The sequence below is a fragment of the Carassius auratus genome, unplaced genomic scaffold, assembly GCF_003368295.1.
Source record: "Carassius auratus strain Wakin unplaced genomic scaffold, ASM336829v1 scaf_tig00019982, whole genome shotgun sequence".
NCBI lineage: Eukaryota > Metazoa > Chordata > Actinopteri > Cypriniformes > Cyprinidae > Carassius > Carassius auratus.
Window position 1 is genome coordinate 1 of NW_020524996.1, and position 22,231 is coordinate 22,231.

General features: G+C 34.2%; 1 pseudogene; it reads left to right on the forward strand.

The window, feature by feature from the left end:
* The first annotated feature begins 810 nt into the window (after positions 1–810).
* The window catches only part of LOC113076334 (suppression of tumorigenicity 18 protein-like), a 34,581-nt pseudogene continuing 13,160 nt past the window's right edge, over positions 811–22,231 (forward strand).

Here is a 22,231-nt window from a genome sequence, read left to right on the forward strand (position 1 = left end):
CAATAGCGGAGCTCAGGCGTTGTGTAGCGCAGCGTTTAAATTGTCCCGATGCGCGCAATCACACAAAACTCTTCCCGGATTAACCATATTAATTACACACAAGCTATTTGATTTCTGTCAAGCAATCAATTTGCATCTTGTTAAGAAAGCCACATGAGGTCTTGTCTGTGAATCCGCTCCCAGGTTTCTCCACGGCGCTGTTTGAAATGTTTCTACCAGCAACTCCTAAATGTAGTCGTCCAAGCAAGTCTAGAAACTGAAATATATCACAAGCAACCTGAGTACATTGAGTTTTTAATGTTTTTTATTTTCATAGCAAATCAAATCATAGATATCATCTAGAGTAAAAACAGCATGTTTTAATGTTTTACAGTGTGTCATTAATCATATTATTTAATATAAGTGTTACAAGTGTTACAACTAAAAATCACTTTTTAGACTAAAAACAGCATGTTTTTTACCATCTGTCATTTATAATATTATTTAAGATCACTGGGTGCATTTACGCGAGTTACAGTGATTTTTGCACATTTTTTATAGTGTATCTTTTACAGTGTATCATTATAAATTTTACTAAAGCGACCTAATGGATTAAGTTACAGTGATTTTAGTATAACAAATGCTCATTTTTATTTTTTTTACACCATGTCATTAATTATATCATGCATTTTAATGTCTTATCATTACTCATACAGTTTGACTAAAGTGAACAGAATGCATTGAGTTACAGTGATTTTTAACAAGTGCAAATTCCTTTTAAGAGTAAAAACCACACATTTGAATGTTTTACACTGTCAATAATCAGTAATGTCTGCATAACATGTTTTTGACCTAAGGACACATTTGTGATGTAAAAATTGATTTCACACTAGCGATTCAAAAATACTCTGTAAACACCTCAAGCGTAATTCAAGTTGTCACTGACATCTTTTGTCATTTTTTGCCCTCAGAGCATGAATGTCACACTCAGATCTTAGAACAGCTGAAGAAACGTGTGTGCAGTAACCGGAGAGGGACCTCACAGAACTACTTATTGATTACAGGCCGAACAAACTAAGGTAAAAATAGTCATTGTTTTCTACAGAGCAGTCAGAGTATCTCATATGTGCAGGTGTAGTTTACACATTCTTGTTTGTATGTTACATATCATTTTTGTGGACTCACCTCTGTTTTTCATGTTTGTGTGCATTTACATGCTGCTTAATCAATTATTTGAAAATGTCAAAAAATGTTGCACCAAACAGTTAAACATTGAATGCAAACATCTGTTGTTTTAAATCTGGCAATGTTTAAAAGGTTTAGCTTGTGCAATAATAATTCTGCTGTATTAAAACGAGTCTGTGATTTGGCTTTGGAAACCACTTGGGCCATCATTTACAAAGTTGTTTCGGTCGAAACTGACTTGTTGAGGTTCTCGGCGCTTGTTGACATATGGTTGGGTTTTGCAAGGTGGGTGACGGTGTTATTTAAGCGATTGTTAGCAGCCAGCTGTTGCCTGATTGCTCTCTCCTCCTCATGTCAAAGTTTCCGCTCAGAATATTAGAAATATCAAATTACGTAAGCCTGGAAATCTGCTTCCTCTTTGTTACAATAAACCCCAGCGCTTGCGGGGCTAATAAAAGATTTCTTTTCACTCCCCCAGCGAAACAATAGCGAAATCGCCAAACAAAACCCGGCTCTGGCAGTTTTTAATAGTTTGGGCTTTCAAGAGGCGTTCAGAAAAGCCCGTCCGGAAGCGACGGGCCACTTCTGGCGTGGTGTGCGTTAGCGCGCGTCTATGTGTACACGAGCGAGCGAGTGTAATGAACTAATCAGGTACATTAGTTTTTACAGAATGTAATCTATAGTGTTTGGGAGTTGTTTGTCTCAATAGGGGCCCCCAGTAATCAAAAGTAATGAAGCTATTACGCGTCGGGAGCCGGGAGAGGGCCGGCGTGGCATTAAGAGTGGGCCACATAAAAGGTTTATTAAAGGAAATTAAGGTCCATCAATGCCACACCTGCTCCCCCTATTATAAATGTATGACAGGTCAGTGGCTTCAATCACAACAGCCAAGCCGAGAGAAGGGGAGATAGGAGTCATGTTTCCCATTATAAGCGAAGTAACAGCCCAGCCAGTGACTCACCGAGCTCACCAGACCCTCCGACCGCTATAGAGCGCCATCAGCCCAGAATAATTACATTTAATAGGTTTTATTTGGGATCAGCAAGGCACTGCTGGCAGAGAAAACTGAGAGAGAGAGGGAGAGTGAGTAGGTGCTGCAGTATTAACAACTCTTTTTGTCTAAACACACACACACACACAACTACTACTTTTGTTTGTCACTGGTTTTTGCATTATTATATTTGTGCTCGCCCCCTGTCTTACCCTCTTAAAAGTGATGGCCTGTCTATTTGTTCTCTCTGCGCTGGCAGTTTGTTTCTGTAGTTTCGAAATCAATTAAATCAAGCCGAAATATGAAGGAGGCCACACAATGCAAGTAATGGAGCTGATCTGCTGCGTGAAATGTCCACTTTTTATTTGTCGTAAAGTTCACTGACCTTTTCGCGCTGACGCTTCATCGCATGTGCCAGGAGTTGCGGAATTGATTGGATTAGGTTTTTTACTACTGTTATTTACTGCAATCCTGTGGTTTGAAACCTTCTTTTGTGAGATCTGTTTCTTTTGTGAGATCTGAAGTTGTGAGGTGTGCTGTTTGTGAAATAGCAAAGCGAATCAGATGCGTGCAGTGCGAGAAACTCTTTGCATGACACTAATCTGGCTTACTTGTTAATAACCTAAACTGACTGGAACTTAACCATCACTCTGATGATGAGATCCTGTTGAGATGAGTTATTAAACTGGATTATACATCTCTGAAATTGAAAAGTGCTATTTGTTATTAACTATTTTTTTTTTCCACTTTCTCTTTCCAGATGGAGTCTGACAGTGAAGAGAATCGCAGTGAAACATGTGATGGTAAGAGCTCTAACAAAACACACAAATGTATAATTTATATAAAATATATACTAAATCTGTTATATAATATAATATAATATAATAATGTTTTTATTATGTAGTTTTATATCTCAAATCTAGTTTTTATTTTTTTACCTAAATCAATCAATCAATCAATCAATCAATCTTTTATTACAGACTCAAGGTCCAAAAAAAAGACAATAGGACAACATAAACAACCCACAGCATCTACCACACACAATAGAAAGTTACAAAATGCACCAATACCAATGTCTCCACAGTTTTGACTGATACTGTATAGAACTTACCCTTATATTTGATAGACATATAGTTAAAAGCTGTTGAAAACTAGCACTGATAGGACTAAACACTACAAGATCATCTGCATACATACTATGATTCACTAAAATATACACCCAACTATACACCCAGTTTTACAAGCATCCAAACATTCAGATAGATCATCCATGTAAAGATTAGACAAAATTGGGGACAAAATCCCTCCTTGTCTCACGCCAAAACTAACCCCAAAAGGGGCAGAGACTTTTATTGCTTCATTTGAGGTGCATCATCTGGTGGCCATACCAATAAACCAGGATTCTCACAATATATTCTGGCATGCCTCTTTGTCTCATTTTAAAAATAACTTTGCATGGTTAACCCAAATCAAAAGCTTTAGATGCATCGATGTAGCACATAAAGACTGATTAGTTTTTATCTCTATACTTGTTTACTATTTCTTTTAATGCATAGATGCAAAGATAAGTACCATGTTTAGCCTTAAATCCAAACTGCTTGTTTTTCTAAATTAATACACACCTTTAATTTTTTCCAACATTTTAGTTTAAACAGGATACTAGCTAAAGTTATAAGTCTAAAATGTTTCAAGTTGCCTACCATTCCAGCTTTGTTCTTAATAACTGGCACTAACAGAACAGACAACAAGCAATATCTACTGAAGTAAACAATATTATTTATTATCACTAAATCAATCTCACTATATTAGGCAAATACATTTTAATTCATAGTTTAAAGTTCAAATCAAATAGCTATCCGTTGTTTGTACTTAATTTTGTATCTTAGTATAATTATCAAAAGATCAGCTGATAATTATTTATATTGTGTATTTAAATATTTAAATATTGAATATTTAACATTTTATACTTTACATATAATTATGAGTACTCAATTATTTATATTAAATAGTTAGAAATGTTAACTTTTATTTATTTCCATGTATATATATATATATATATATATATATATATATATATATATATATAATTATTATTATAAGTATTAGTATTAAAATTAACTGATCTGTCTAGCATTACATGTTAATGTTGTAATAACTTTTATATAATTTTTAAGATGTTTAACTCATAATATTTATTTATTATAATGAATTTAGAAAATATCTTACAAATATATTATTTATTTTATTAGACTTTATTTATTCTACTTTATTCTACTAGTTTTATACCTAAGCATTGTACACGTGTATATTTAATTATGCATACTCAATAGTCTTTATTCAAATAGTTAGAAATCTCACCTTTTATTTACATATTTTTATATTCTTATTTTAATCAACGTTTAGCATGATGAAGTTTAATGACGTAATAAGTCTTTCATATCATTGTAAAGTTTTATAACCCATTACCTCTGCAACATAATATTTATTTAAAGCACTTGTTATGATACATAATCTCATACCACTCTTTAGCGTGCATTATTGGTTTGTATAAACATGCAGGGATGCATTATATTTGCCCCGTACAAAGTTCACATAAACAAGGTGAACACATTTCCCACAATGCCTCAGCGACGGCCTTCTGACAGGCTGGCTTCCTCATGTGTGCGCACGCAGCCTTATCCTACGCACATTTGATCTGAAGTGTTAGTTTAACGGTCTCACATCAGATCTGTCAATTTTAATATCAGTCCTCTTTAGCTGTCGAGAGGTGTGGTTGCCACGGCGATGCATTATGCAGAGACAGTGACTTCATTATGTGGCAATATTCTTTCAAACGAGTTAAGGAGGGCGACGTGAATGGAAAGAGCGGCTAAAGCATGACAGGGGACATCATTATTCAAGTGTTTAGAGCCGCGTACTGTACCTCTCACGAGCGCCTGGCCCTTTAATGTGCCGGTAAAAATTCATGATGGTGTTTTATTGAGTCTTCACCATGGGATTGAGGTGAAGCTGTGAATGAGACATTCTCTCCCACTGACACACATTCCTCCTCTGTCTGTCTGTCTGTACATCTCGTGAGACTAGGTTCACAGCGAGGCTTTGAATATATCATGTTGTCAGATCCCAGATTGTTAAACACTGTTTAGTAAAGTGAACCAGCTTTATCACCATGCAAATCCAGATACGTGTATTGTTTTACATTGTGTAATTGGTTGCAAATTTTGCACCAAGTCAAAGTATTGCACTTCCTAAACATGCTTTATGAAATTTAAAACAATTCATTCCTGTCAGAGAGTGTTCATTTTACCTTAGCTTTTATTTAGTCTGCAAGATTATGAAAGAGTACAGAGCCACTGAAGGAACATGGTGATGGGAGGAAAGATGGTATTTCTATACTTTTGCGTTCTCTTGCAAATATGTTGCATTTCCCTCAAGGATGTTTGCGTGCAAAACTTTTGTCTCTTCTGTGAGAGAATGCAAAGTTTTTGGCGTAAATGCAGAATTTTTTAAAGAATGCAATATTTTTTTGCAGTTTTTCAAGATTTTTGTTTTTCAAGATTTTTCTTTTGTAAGAGAGAACACAAACGCATAGAAAAATTTTTTTTTGTGGTTTTTTTTTTTTTGAGCGGGGGGGGGCTAAAATTTACATAGAAATGCAAATATTTCATAAATGGAAATGCTTTGTGGAAGATTGCCAAAAAAATTTAGAAAATGCAAAAGCTTTGTGAGAGAATACAAATTGTCTTTGCTATTTGGAATACAAATAGCAAAGTTTTGTGGGGAATACAAAATTTGGCTAGAAAACACATTTTTGTAATTGTGCAAATGTTTTGCGAAAGATCACAAATATTTTACGAACTAATGCAACGTTTCTTAAGGAATGCAAGAAATTTGGCAAGAAATTGTCTTGTGAGAGAACGCAATTATTTTGTGAAATATTACATATGTTTTTAATAGAGAGTACAAAGTTTATTGGGGAATGCAAAATTTGGCTAGAAAAAGATTGCACATGTTTTACGAGAGAATTATAATGTTTTAGCGAAAAATCGCAAATGTTTTGAGAGAGAATACCAATGGTTTTAGAAAGATTGCAAATGTTTTATGAAAGAATACAAATGTTTTAAAAATTTTTAGAAATGTTTTGTGAGGGAATTAAAAGTTTCAAGGGGAATTAAAAATTTGGCTGGAAAACAAATGTTTTGTGAGGGCGATTTTCAAAAGATCGCAAATGTTTTTCAAGAGAATGCAACTTTTTGGGGGGAAATTTTTATGGATGCAAAATTTGGCTAAAAAATGCAAATAGAAACATGTCCTTTCATGAGAGAACACAAATATTTTGCGAATGAACGTAACGTTTTTTGGGGAACGTAAAGATTTGGCTGATGTTGGCGGAATGCAATAGCTGTGTGAGAGAATGCAAATGATTTGAGAGAGAATCCGAAAGTTTTCTGAGCAAATGCAAAGTCAACCCATCTCATGTTTTTCCCCATGTCCATACAAAATCTTAACTAAAAAAGTGCATCATGTTGCAACATTTAAATTACATGGTTTTATTCAAGTCAAACATAAACAAATTATATATTGAAAATTATATAAAATAGATTTTATAAGATCTGATTACTGTGTGATGCACCAATAAAAGTCATATAAAAAAATACCTTCTTTAGATAATGATGGCACAGTTTTAGTCTCATAATGAAGTCTGAAGTGGCTGCTGTTGATTGTTTTTATAGTCAGCACTACTTCCTCAAAGAGGGATTTCCCAAAATGCTTGACCTTAAAGGGACGAATCATTCAAAAGTGAAGATTTTGTCATAATTTTCTTGCCTTTGTGTTGCTCGAAACCTGCATGACTGCATGCATCTCTCATCTGTGTGATTTATTGAGTTTTTCTAGGTTGTTGTTTACCCATCAGCACTACTTGAAATCTTAGCTAAATCGGGTCAGCTGATACTAGACAAGGCCAGATCCTCTCATGCGGTTTAAAAGCCTGAAGCCTTATTTGCATCTCTGTTTTGTTTGGATTTGCATCTTTTTTGCTACTATCCATAGCTATACTTACAGAGCACATAAGGAGGTTTATTTATGATGTTTTGTATGCCACACGAGCTGTATCCTCAACATAAGCGTCTATCACCGAGTCAGCAGGAGCCTTCGTCATTGTGTCCGTCTGAGTGTGACATTAAAGCGAGAGGTGTGTGAAGGATCACAGGCAGGTGCTGGAGGGGCCGGTCTCGCTGGTGGAAATGTAAACACATGTGTTTACTCTTTCTCTCTCTATTTCTGTTTGCAGTTCTGCCTGACTGCATCGCTGAGGCGCCCAGGTAAGCCAGAGTTCACTACCTGCTTCCGAGTGTCAGTTTATGGCTTTTCTGATGCCTTTTACAGCATACGTGCAGCTGTCAAAAGTTACATGTAGACTTATTTTAAGTCACACTTAAAAATGAATGAATTGCATTGGATACAAACTATTAAAGTTGTGTTTGCACACAAATCAAGAGCTTTTCTCTTGGTCAATGACTTTAATTCTGATGATTTTTAGTGGTCGAAAGAAGTGAGTTAGTTTAGAACATTAACTGTGAACATCTGGCAACAGATTTTAAATCACATGTGAACTATTTTTGCTTGAAAAGTGAACTTTAAAAGTTAAAGTTGGTTGATTTAGTGTTTTATACTTTAGGATTTTATATAATATATGTATATTATATATAAATTTACACTAAAAGTGTTTGGATCTGTAAGAATTTTAATGCTTAATGAGTCTATTGCATTTTAATTTTTTTTTAATCGACAGTGAAATTGGTAATATTGTATAATATTATTACAATTTAAAATAACTTCTTGAAATGTAATTTATTCCTGTGATCAAAGCTGAATTTTAATTACTCCAGTCTTCAGTGTCTCATGATCCTTTAGAAATCATTCTAATATGCTGATTTGCTATTATACCTGTTAATATTCAATTGTGCTGTTTAATATTTTTATGGAAACAAGATTTTATTTTGTTTTCATTTTATTAACATTTTATTTTCAGAATTATTTGATAAATAGAAAGTTCCAAAGAACAGCACATATTTGAAATACTCACTTTGGATTAATTTAATGCATAAATAATTTAAAAAATAATACAAAATCATATTAAAAAGACACTGATCCTACACTTTTGAACTGTATATGATATGATATATATATATATTTTCTCTTTATTATTTAATATTTAATTTCTATGTTTTTATACAGTAAGTGTGACTTAAGTGTCAAAATACTATTTGGGGCCACTGTTAATTTTTTTTGAATGCATCTTATTAATTGTCTAGTGCAAGTTTTTTTGTGCATTTTTTTGTGCATTTTGTGTCATACTCTACACTAACCTTTTTTATGTTATCGGCCTACAGCAAACATTTTATTCTCTGTATCATTGCTTATTATGCAGCGAGATCGCTGATAATAGCAACAGATTTCTCATTGACAATAATGAGCCAGTTCATGCTTGAGTGTTTTGGACTCTGTATTCACACATAAGTTCACACATGAAGATCTGTGATGCTGATTTTCTTAGTCACATCTTGCAGGGAATTTCAGATGCTGCCCTGATGAGTTTTGTAACAAACTCACTGCCCCAAAGAGCACATAATGCATTTTACTCCTGTGACTTTTTTAAATTTATTTTTATTTTTTATGAAACAGGATGTTCAGTGAGACAAAATGCAGGGACAAGCTTGATTTGATCCATTGGGAATTGATTGGATGATGAAAAGTGGTTTCTTATAAGTGGTTGGAGGGGAGGGGTTGAAAAATAAGAAGCCCAAAATGGAAAGTTGGTTCAGAGGTTGAATTATTAGTGATTATACTTTTGGAATAATGTGTCCCAACTAATCATTTACAGCAAGACCAGAAATGTGAATTAAGAAACTCCAGTGTTAATCCCATTCAAATTTGTTCACACTGCCATTCAAAAGTTTGGGGTCTGAAATAAGTCTATTTTCTTGCATAAATAATAATAATAATAATAATACAGTAAAAACAGTATTATTTTTTAAATATTATTATAAATTAAAAAGATGGTTTTCTAATTGGATATATTTTAAAATGTAATTTATTATTCAATGACAATGTTGAATTTTCAGCATTATTACTCCGGTCTTCAGAGTCGCATGATCCTTCAGAAATCATTTGTTTATGCTTCTTTGCTGCTCAGGAGGCATTGTTTTATTATTATTAATGTTGAAAACCAGTTGTGCCGCTTAATATTTTTGTAAAAATTCTTAGAATTTCTCAGAAAGTTCAAAAGAACAGCACCTATTAGAAATAGAATTTTGTAACATGTTAAGTTTTAACTGTCACTTTCAATCAGTTTAATGCATAAAAGTACTTAAATAATAATAAAACAAATTTGAATAAAAATGATACTGATCCTGAACTTTTTAACTGTAGTCAGGTAAATGCATCTTTTTGCACATTTTATGAATGTGCAACAGAATTATTTACTCTTTAAAGCATCATATAGCTACTCTAAGAACCATATAACAAGAGTTTTCTTTGCTGAAAGAACCAAGTCAATAGTGGCCTCAACCAATATCATACTCCATGATTTGTGACATGACGCTTCCATTTAATGACCCTCGTGATCTGTTTCAGCTTGCATCTCGGAGCGGGTAAAAAGCGGGCGGCCGCAGAAGGGGGGCGTGGGGCGCCGGTCAACAAGAGGAAATCGCTCCTGATGAAGCCCCGCCACTACAGTCCCAGTCCCTGTCCCAGCCCCAGCGAGGAAGACCTGGCAAGCGCTCAAGACAAAGACGCGCCCAGGAACACTGACACTCCAGCAGGTAGACAGATGTCCTGTTGTTTTGTCTGTTTTGATGAACAATTGACGCTGAATTTTAAACTACCATCTGTTGCATTCATATATTTGTTTCCCTCCTCCTCCTCCTCCTCCTCCTCCTTCGTCTCCTCTCCCCCCCTCCCTCCGTCTCTTCGTCCATCCCGGGGAAGTTCACCGCAGTCGATTCCCGTTCGTTTTTTCATGCATCCGGTGTCCAGATTAAGGCGATTTCCTGCGCTCGGCTTCTTTGAAACCCGGATTAAAAACTGGCGGCGGCGGGTTGATTATGCAGCCTGGAAAAGTGCTTTTTTATAAGCAACTGTGGTTGCTTGCATAATTATGCAAATAGGGTAACTGAGAATAGAATGCACCAAATTATATTGTGCCTCGTTGACAAAAGAGAGTGATCATACACTCCAACAACAAAACATTTTTGGCAACGAAGGCACGGAAACGTTAAAGTCGATATTACGTTTTAAAGCAGTCTCCTTTCTAGAAACAAAATGCTGCCATCTCCTAATGAATCAAATTATGAGCATGTTGGCAACAATACCCATGCTTTACATGTGTACCTTCCACACCCCTATAATCTGCACTTATTTGGTATATTTTTAACGATGTAACCAAGCAACAAACGTAATTGTCCCTTTCGAAAGCTTTTGTTAGACCATCGAACACAGCCCAAATATACATAATTAGGCATAATGTGTGCGGCTCATTATTGGACACATGTGGGTTGTTAAATGGACAACAAAATAGCTCAATAAATTGAACAGCATCATTGGAAATGGAATTTATTTGTTTCTCTGATTTCATATTACCCACAATAATCATAACCTTTTTCCCCCCCTCCTCCTCCTCCTTCAAATTTGTAGTATTATTTTCTGAAGTTGCAGTAGAAAAAAAACAAAATCTAATTTGTCATATTTCCCTGCTGTCCTGCAACATGTTAGCTTTGCGTTTTGCCAAAGTGCACTACCGAAGAAGTGTTGGTGGAGAAGAAAAAAATTCAAAGACATAATGTGCGGGGTGTGACTGGGAGTGGATGGCGACTGGGACCGTAGCGAAATTAATGGATCTGTAGGGGGACGAGAGGGATATGTGGATTTCATGAGGGAAAAAAGGGAAAAGGAAAGGCAGGGGAGAAATTAAAGGGGTGTAAGGCTTCCATTTGGTGCTGGTGTGTGTGTGTGTGTGTGTGTGTGTGTGTGTCTCCAGCCAAGCTTCTGGTCTCCATACACACAATGGTAATGGTTATTCTGGAGTATAAACCATTCACCTGTTCCAAAATACAAACCACTCTCTGCATCCAAGCATTTTTCGCCCTTGTTCGCTCCAGTCTTTTTTTTTTTTTTTTGGTCAGGGCTGTATCTCCATCTGGATGGCAGAGAACTCCTAATCATCTGCTCTGTTAATTGTGTCTTAGCATAACTGGCGAACTTTTCATCTGCGCTGGACCGCTTTGGGTTTTCACACCTCAAACTGCTGACAAAAGCGACAAAATCAGGAAAATCGGGACGGTTTTAAGTGCATCCGCTGTGGAGTCTATTTGGTTTGGGCTCCCAGATGCTTCATGTTTTCCTGCTTGTTTTTGCATTGTTGGTGGGCTACTGATTCTTGTGATCAGACATGAAAAAATATTAAAGTTAAATCTGTTTATGTTTTGGTGAAAGCTCCTACTTCTTCCATTTTTATTCCTTTCCTATCGCTCTGTATGGGTCAACACCATCAGATACAAACATATTAAGTACTGTCATTTTGGATATTTATAATAAATGGAGTATTCAACTCTGATTAAGAGAAAATTGAGAATACAGGATGGTTTCTAACAGATTTTCAGCTCCATATTTTGAAATATCAGCAGAATCTCATGGAAAATTGGAGGTTGTTGACAAAATAATCACATTTAGTTGGATGTTTTGTAGTCATTTAGTTTTTCTGGAGTTCCTATAATAGCAGATGGAAAAATATGATTCCACATGATTCCATTAACATTAACAAATTGAAACCTGTGTGGTCAATAAGTTGTATTTTAAGATTTGTATAAAATACACAGCAAAATGAATAAACTTTTGCTTTGGATTTTTGTCTTGTTTTATAGTAGAATATTTACTTAATAAGGTAAATTTGTTAGCTCTTGTTTTCTGAAAAATTATTTATTTTTCTGTTAATTTTCATTTTTTTTCTTTTTTAAGCATAAACTCTTAATTTTGAAACTTTGATGCTTCTCAAGTAAATGTATCTTGATTAAAAGATTTGTACTGAAAAAACAAGAGAAAAATACTGAATCTGAATTTTTTTTGTCAGTGTATGTATATTCTTTTTAAATCTACATATTTACTGAGAGTGGTTTGGTGAGTGAAAATATAACTTGGATGAAATTGCTCATTTGTGTAAAGAACATTCCATTCTGATTAATATCAATGTTGACTTAAAAGTGTGGGACACGTTTCATCTCTCAAGAATCAGTGCTGAAACATTCGACACGCATACAACTGGATGCAATTCCAAAAATAAAAAGGGACGAGATTATCCACCCTTTCCTCAAGCAGCATGCATAAAAACTATAATTATCTGCACAAACAGAATCAAAATTTAGGTTGTGCGTTAGCATTATGCCTTCGCATTCGTACAGCGCCAAAGTAGACCTCTGCGACATTATGCCGGAGTTTGGCATGCTATGAACGCATCGGCAAGCACACTCTAACCCCTCAAAGCCTGGTTTCCATTTTTGGCAAGAGACGGGTGAGATTGTAAATGCCACTGAGCTCTCTATCCCCCATTTAGGGATGTTTCGGGGGGATTAAAAGCAGGACTACTTTATATGCTCTTTAAGACTAGCAACTGTTTGTTAAGGCAGTATGATCCCATTAGAAGCCCCTGAAACCGCTTGTGGCGGCAGCCAAAATGCTCTAATATCTAATCAACTCAGTGGTTGCATATGGTTTGGAGGGTGGCATAAGGCTCTCTAAGAGGATAGATGTATCTCGTGCTTACACTGTATTGTGAACTTTAAACCCTGGTGCCCAAAGAGCTTTAACCCCGGCGGGAAAGTGTCAGAGAGATCAGTAGTGGATTGTAAATCAATCCAGCTGATAGTTTCTTTTGTTAATCATTGACTCGATTACTTAATATAATCGGGTCTGTTGCGATTCCAGTAAGTCTTTTAAAGGTGATTTTAAAGGATAAAATGTCTGAGATTGGTCAAAAAAGGAATTATTCACCCTATAAACCCCAGTCAAATAAGCTTTATGGATTTATCAAAAGTAGTACAGTAGTATAGCAAATCGAGCTTCTTTTTTGATTAGCGTTCAGAGCTTTATATCATGTAGTCTTATATCCTTTGTGGATGTGGAAACATTTCTTTTTTTTCAGTACATAAAAAAAATGCTGTTATGTAAGTTGAACAGATGGAAGATTAAATTAGAAGGGGAAATGTTTGTTTAGTTATTTATTTATTTATAAATATTTATATATTTTTGATATGTTATTTATTTATTTGTTAAGGTCAAGCTATGTATAGATTTCAGTTAGTAATCTGAACTTTGGATGGAAACTAGATGGCGTTTTATCTATCGTCTGTCTGTCTGTCTATCTACTTATTTAAGGTTTGTCATATTTTAGGCTTATCTTGACATTTTTGGTTTATTTGACATCATTTTTTCATTTTCCCTTTTATATAGTTTTTTTAAATTATTTTAATAATTGTATTAATTGTATGTGTTTTTCATTTGACCAAAAGTTCACATTTGAAATGTGACAAATTATTTACTTTTTAGGAGTTTTTTAATATTTAGTGATTCCCTACACTTGCCTCAAGTTGTCATGTTATATTATATATTACTCATTTAGCTGACACTTTTATCCAAAACGACTTACAATTGCTATATATGTCAGAGGTCACACACCTCTGGAGCAACTAGGGGTTAAGTGTCTTGCTCAGGGACACATTGGGGTCTCACAGTGGATTCGAACCCGGGTCTCTCACACCAAAGGCATGTGTCAATCATGTTATGAGCTCTCGCAGATGATCCATCAATTTAAGCGCTGTCTGTTCTTCTGTGTCTCAGATGAGGACCTCAATGGTGGTGATGTTCTGGAAGACGCTATCTATCACAACGCAAAGTCTCACCACTTGTTGTCGTGGTCAGAAGGAACGAGTGAAGGTTCGCCAGACCTGGCGGCCCAGATATCTGAACACCAGAATGAGCAAGAGGAGGAGGAGGAACACAACCAGGACTTTGAAGACAAAAACCAAGAAGAGATCAGAGCCAGTTATCACCTGTCTCCAGACACAGAGGCAGATGAAGAAGAATGGAGCACTCCTCCGTCCCTAACGAAGGTCAACGGGATCCATCACAGCCCCAGTCCACCTGCAGACGATACTCTTCTGAAGAGACTCCGGATTGGACAGCAGCTGCACGAAGACGCTCTTTCTGCTTACATGAACAGAAACAGTGCAGGGACCTTTATGGAAGAGTATGGTTCTGCAAGAGAGTTCAGTGACAGTGAGGAGGAGCTCCAGACGCCCAGGATGGAGGAGCGAGGAGGTGTTTGGGGTCCAGGTCTGGTGGCCAGACGTCTGGAGCTGGACAGGGCCCGACTGAACCTCAGTCTTCTAGAGCAGGCCATGGTGCTGCAGTCTGAACATAGACAGGTTCTCCACAGTGCCTACAAAGACATGGACCACTTCCTCCTGGAGCAGATGAACCACGAGCGGAGACAGCAGAGGATGCTGGAGATAGATGCTCGAGCCATGTACCACAGCAGCAAAGGTGAGATTTGAATTCTGCTTCATTTACAACTCTTTTAGTACTAAGGGAATGAATATTTGGAATAAAGAAATACAATTTGCAAATTGCCAAATGATCAATAGTTTTAAACAATTCTCGAAAAAGATGTGTTTGAATCGACATTTATTTACTTTTAAAGAGGCTTAAATAAACTCTAAAGTCTAATGAAGGCAATCCAATAACAGTCCAACAATGCTAAACAAAGAAAGAAAATTTGTACTGTATTTCATTCATTAACTTCATTTAGGTCTCTTTAAATACATGTTATCATATGATCAACCAATCAGTAACTCACAATTAGTTCGATGTGTTTTATTCACTAAAAAGAACTAGAGTCGTTTGTTTGCAAATCGCAGTACACTGGTTGGATTGCATGCTTTTGATTCACTAAAATGAACAGACTCATTTGTTCAGAAGTTGGACAATTCTGGTCGCACAGTAAGTGTTTGATTCATTGAAATTAACTAGAGTTGTTTGTTTGCGAATCGCACTACAGTGGTACAACTTTATGCATTTGATTCACTGAAAGGACAGGAGTTAGACTACGCTGGGCATGCTGTTTGTGTCTGATTCACTAAAAAGAAATGGCTAATTGGAGTCATTTGTTCAGGAAGTGAACTACACTGGTCGCGCTGTATTCTTCCGATTCGTTAAAAAGAACCGATTCAAAGTTATCTATTCAACAGTCAGACTTGTTGCGCTTTAAGTGTATCTGATTCACTTGTAAATAGCTCATTAAGCCCAAACTATACTTACGTTTGTACGCATATGCTAGCGTAAAGTCGAACGCATAGCCTTTCAAAGTGTACTCCATTTGATGCAAGCGCTAGACACATGTGCTCTTGAAAGCTTCATCCATGTCCAGTGTCTGCTCTATCTTTCTCCATAAATCATGACTAATGACAAATATTTTTAACTCTTTTAAACCAAAAGCTGGGCTATCCCTGTCCTCTCGCTTGGCTTGTAAATGTTGTTGCAAACCAGCGTCTCCACCTTGTGGAACAACTGATTACTACAAAACAAATTCAGTGCACCTGTGTGACCTGTGCGTACAAAATACGTGAGGTTATAAAAATTGCGTAGTGCCCGTACACGTAAAAAGTGAAGTATACACTCGACATTAGAGCGATTCAGTCATTTTTTTCTTATTCGCAAAAAAAAAAACTAGCTTATTCGGCATTCATATGTCACTAGTTGCATTATATATGTTTTGGATTCACTAAAAAGAACTGGCTAAGATTAATTCAGTGGTAGGACTTGTTGTTTTATAGCCTATATTTATGACAAAAAAAATAGTTGCGATGTATGTTTAGTAGTAGCAGTCTTTTGGTGCCGTATAGTATGCTTTAAGTATATTGCACGATATTTCATCCACATTGGCGAAGCAGCGTTTCACTAATTCACTAAGAACCCCAAAAATGTGGGAAAAGTATGTCATTTCTTGTAGCTTGTTAAGTAATGTCATTTACACTATTAATGCTAATCGTAAATTCATAGTCAAAAAAACTACTAATTTCTTTAACAACACAATAAGGTTTAATTTGTTAACATTAGAAAACTACATTAGTAATGCTAACATAAACTAACAATGAACAGTTTTTTTATTCATTAACATTAACAAAGTGTAATAAACACGGCAACAAATGTGTAGCTCATTGTTAGGTAATATTAGTCAATGCATTATTAAATGGGATCTCATTGTAAAGTGGCATCATTTCTTTTATCGCAGAAATTTGATCTCTAAAAATGTCTTTAGAGTTATATGTGTTGGTGGTGTGTTTTATATTACATGCATTTTTGCAATAAGATTGAAATGTTGCAATATCAACAACACATACAAAGAAAGAGACAGAGAGTTTCTAGCCCAGAGGGATAGATACATAAAATCCTCTTAAATGCTAAAAACATTTTGCCAACAAAATATTTAATGGTAAATAACCAACATGTTTTATGGGTGGGGGGGGGGGGTCTTCTGATGACATCTCTGTAACACGAAACGCTGGATTTTTATCAGTATCGGCCAGATATTTTACTATGAGCATAAATTAAGTCATAAATCCTAGTAAAGTATCTCTGATGTGAGCTTTAAGCACTTTGATTCTTGCGATGACTGCTGTTTAATGGGTAATCTCTGAAGATAATCTCTCTATGGATCAGTGCTAAGAAACCAGTGCCCTGAGTAAGACTGCAGCCTTAACTAATGTCACAGATGAATACATACACACCCAACATGCTTTTACAGGATGTGCTTCAGCTTACACAGAGAACCCAGACTGGATGGGATTAACTGTAACTACATGTTCTTCAAGAGCACTGTTTTTACTGTTTGTGTGTGTGTGTGTGTGTGTTATAGATTCCCCTCGGACTGAAAAGAAAGACATCAAATGTCCGACCCCGGGCTGTGATGGGACGGGTCATGTGACAGGCCTCTACCCTCATCACCGGAGTCTATCAGGATGTCCCCACAAAGTCAGAGTGCCCCCAGAGAGTGAGTCTGTTCTCGTGTTACGCATCACTTCCTGAGGACATTAGCCACATTTCCTCCCTTCACAGCGGTACAATGCAAACAGAACAAATACAATTAGTGATAACACTGGGATAATTTTCAGCCCATAAATATTCATGTCTTATTAATGATCAAGGTTTAGTTGAACAGATACTGAGGGACTAAAGATTGTATGGTGATTGCTTAACTAACCAGGCTTTATAATGTTCAGAACGTTTCTGCATAGAGACATAACATAAAGTGTATCAGTTGAAATGCATACTATAAAAATATTGAATAGTTATTTTTTTTCTGTGATAGAAAATGCATGATTCTTCCTTTTTATAGAACATTTTTAAATATATATTCTAGTTTTAAAGGATGTATTATTTAAGCTTTAATTTTATTTTTTAAATTCTATTTCTATTCTATTAAGTGCTACATTTGCCAAAAAAAAAAAAAAAAAAAATATTTTTTTTATATTAACATAAACATAAAAATGTTTCAGTATTACTCCAAATTACACAGAATTTGAGCCAAAACTCTATATTTTCATGCAACAATACATTTAAAAAAGAAGTAAAAAATTCAGGACAATTTTGCTTTACACCTTACTTAAAATACATCATATTTATTTAGTATTAATTAATGTTATCATTTTTTACACATATATTTTAAAGAAAATAATAAGCAATTAGATTATGATGTCTTTAATTTAGACGTTTTTTTACATTATGATATGAAATTATCTTTATTACCCATTTTTTGTTACAATTAGAGCATTTTAATTCTAAAGCAATCCATCTCTTTTTATATTTCGTAAGTTCAAAGCTAATTGCTAAATTTTCCTCCAAAAAGTGAAAAATTACCATTTTTATTGAAGAAGATGTGATAAATATTTTAAAATATATATAATAAACATAGACTAAACATAATCTGAAGTGTCATTTTTCAAGATTTAAATGAGTAAAAAGTGCACAGATATGAAGTATGTAATATGTAATTTGCATGTTAATTATGTATTTACCTCTTATCTTGAGCCTTCCAGTGGAAACCACATAATGTTGCACCAAGCTGAAAGTAAAAAATAAATAAAAAAGAATAATATATTTTCTTTTTCAAAGAAACTTTTTAGTCATCATCACAAGTGAGGTTTGATTTCCTGTGGTAGGCTAATTAAAAAAGCATTCTGGAAACAACTTTTCACTTGCTGTTTTCTCCTTTTGCGAGTCGCACAACAAACATTCGCCATTAAACAGTGATGTGACAAAAGGAACAGAAAATGTAATTAAGTAAAAAAAAAAATTCCCTCCAATATGAAAGCATGTACTCCTAAACCAGAGGCAACATTCTGCGAATCAAAGGACCTGCGGATGCAGCCTGAATAGACGGGCACATCCTCCAAACTTATTATAAATTATAGAAACAGACTGAAAAGTTACTAAGGATAGGACTTCAGCAATATGTGTGTGTCTCTTAAATGGTAATCAAAATGCATTTGTAGTCATTATGTTTTTGCAGGTTTATATTGGAAGCGAGACGCAATTTTAAAATGCAAAGGATGATATGGGAAACTCTATTTAACATGAAAAGTTGAGAAGCTGCAGGAGAAGCTTGTGTGAATTCCACTAAATGCTGAATTACTATACAATTGTTCTTTTGATAAACATTATTCTGCTGTTTCTTACAGTCCTCGCCATGCACGAAAACGTCCTCAAGTGTCCGACCCCTGGCTGTACAGGAAGAGGTCATGTCAACAGTAACCGTAGCACACATAGAAGGTCAGCACAAAGAAAACAGCCGATGTTTTGGTATCTTTAAGATTCTTAAGATTCTTAAAAGTTTGTTAATACTGAGAATTAATTTATTTTTATAAATACTTTTTTCACTTTTATTTTAAAAATTTTGTTGTGTTTTTGTGTTTTTATTTTTGTATTTTTTTATAAGTCTATATGTGTTTTTTTTTAATGGAAGCCCGTTTTTGCCATAGAAATAAATGTTTTTAATAAAAATGGTATTAGACTTCTTATCTTACAATTCACAATTTGTTTCTTCCAATTCTGATGGGAAATTTTTTTTTTATATACAATCAGAAATGTTAGTGAATTGTCAGGAAAAAAGTATTTATATTGTATGTATGTATGTATGTATATATATATATATATATATATATATATATATATATGTATGTATGTATATGTATATGTATATGTATATACATACATTTTATTCTATGGTATAATTTTACTTCAACTGTTTTTATTATTATTATTTTATTTATTTAATTTTATATTTATTTGTTTGTTATTATTATTGTTATTATTATTATGTATAAATTTATTTATTTATTTATTTATTTATTTTCAGTTTTAGTTTTAGTACATGAGAAATGAGAATTGAATTTTTTTTTTTTTTACTATAAAGTGATTTATATATATATATATATATATATATATATATATATATATATATATATATATATATATATATATATATATATATATATACATAGATAAGTTAAGGTTTATTTTATTTCAAGCAGCAAAAGGTTTATACTCAAATTACACTAGTGTTTTTTTTTTTTTTTTTTTTTTTCAACTTTTCTTGCTCATTGTAGATTTGCATAGATATTTATCAGCAGGGGGAAAAGTTAAACTGGAAAAAAAAAGTTGATAATAACATTACCAGTTGACTACATCCTGAATTTGACCCCAATAAAATTCAGTGTTACTTTATTTTGCACGGTTGCACTGACTAAAACCACCTGAAATTCAAGCATCAGAAACATTAATTTACCCTAAAAAGAGATGCGCTTGCAATGAAACCTGGATATTTCCTTAAAGCTGCGGTAGGTAACTTTTGACGCTCTAGTGGTTAATAAACAGAACTGCTTGCGTCTTGCGGAAGAACATCGTAGCCGGAACTACTTCTCTCTGTTTATGTCTATGAAGAATCACAAAGGTACTGGGTTACTTCGCCGCGGTACCCCCGAAGCAATCTAAAATAGTCCGAATATAAACACTTATTATAGGTGCACCCTAGTGATTCAGGACAAGCTAAAAACATGGTTTGGAAAATGGATTCATGGTGTACTCGCTTATTATATACATTTTTCTACATTTTGAACACAAACAAAGTTACGGACCGCAGCTCTGATTGGTTGTTTTTTACCGGGAGCGCATGACTTTCTGCAAATGGCAATAGGAGCACTGGGAGGAGCCAGAGGAGCTTGATTTTTTCACAGATTATCTGTCTCATATTCTACTGTCAGGACATATTGACAGGTTTAACAAATATGTAAAAAAATATTTTTTTACAAAAGTTCCCTACAGCACCTTTAAAAAAATCCAAAGACACTTAAACTAGACTATAAAACAGTGTGATGTTTATTGCATAGAAACTATTGGATTACTTTTAATTGTACAATTACTTCAGTGCACCCCAAGTCAATTAAAATAAAGTTAACAACCCAGAAGAGACTAGCTTCTGATGTCTGTTTTCACAGTCTCTCAGGCTGCCCGATAGCTGCTGCAGAAAAGATCTCCAAACCGCAGGAGGATCCTGTGAAGTGCAGACAGACGCCAGAGAGGATGACGAGGTGAGAAACCTTCATCCTGGAGCAGCCCTTATACATATCCTTTATATACTCCTTTACCATCAATCAAGCTGAAAATATGTTAATATGTTTCTTCCTGAAGGATAATAATAGGCATCTCATCTGAATCTCAATCTAAATTAGTGTGATTTCTAATGATGAAGAATAAGCAGCAACTCAAACATGTTTTAGAAACATTAGTGCAATTCTGAAGTCTTGATGTTTTCCTTCTCTTCTGTTCAGACCTTTAGGAAACATGAATAAATTTGACTTCACGTACAGATTTGCACATCCTATGGCAGCGTTGCAGGCCAGCATGGCCAAAGACATGGACAAGTACACTAAAGGCCATTTTGACTACGCCAGTTTTGACGCCCAGGTCTTTGGCAAGCAGGCTCAGATGGCATCCGAGCAGAGTCACGAATCTTCACACTTTGCTGACTGTGAGTGTCTATTCTGCTTCAAATCAAAGGTTACCCAGCATGCACTGACATTAAGTTGTTTTCAGTGTCATCATGTGTGACTTAGTGCATGTACATGTGCGGCATACGTTTGTGCTCTGCTCAATCTTCATCAAGCACCCTGATTTGGGCCAATAATCAACCACCTAGAACACCCTAGCAACCACATAACAACACTGAAAACACTCAGAACATCTTGGCAACTGCATAGCAACACCCTGGCTTCATTTGCATGAGAAAACACCATTCACATTATCTTTAGAAAAATATATATAATTAATATATAATAACATTTCTAATAAAATTATTTATTCATTAATCATATTAATTATTATGAATTTAACAAATATGTAATTTTTTTAATGTTTTTAGATAGATAGATAGATAGATAGATAGATAGATAGATAATGTGTATTTAAATTATATATGTAATTTACAACATTTATATAAATATATAAATATTAAAAAATTAAGAATTATATATTAATAAAATATGTAATAAATATAAAATAAAAATATAAAAAAATACATATAACTAGTAAATATAATACATATTATATATATATATATATATATATATATATATATATATATATATATATATATATATATATATATATATATATATTTGACATTATAAATATATAATAAAATAATTATATATAAATATATAATCAATATAAAATGCAAAATATAAATAATACCTACAATATATACTTTTTCATATGAATTTAATTAAATAATGTATGAAATACAATATTATTTCTTAATCATATTAACTTATACATTATTTAAATTATACATGTATATGATAAATTAATCTATAATAAAGTCTATAATAAAAATGGTCATGTATATAAATCATTTAAATAATAATGATTTTATTTAGAGACAGAAAGGGAGGGTGCTCTTTTTGTATA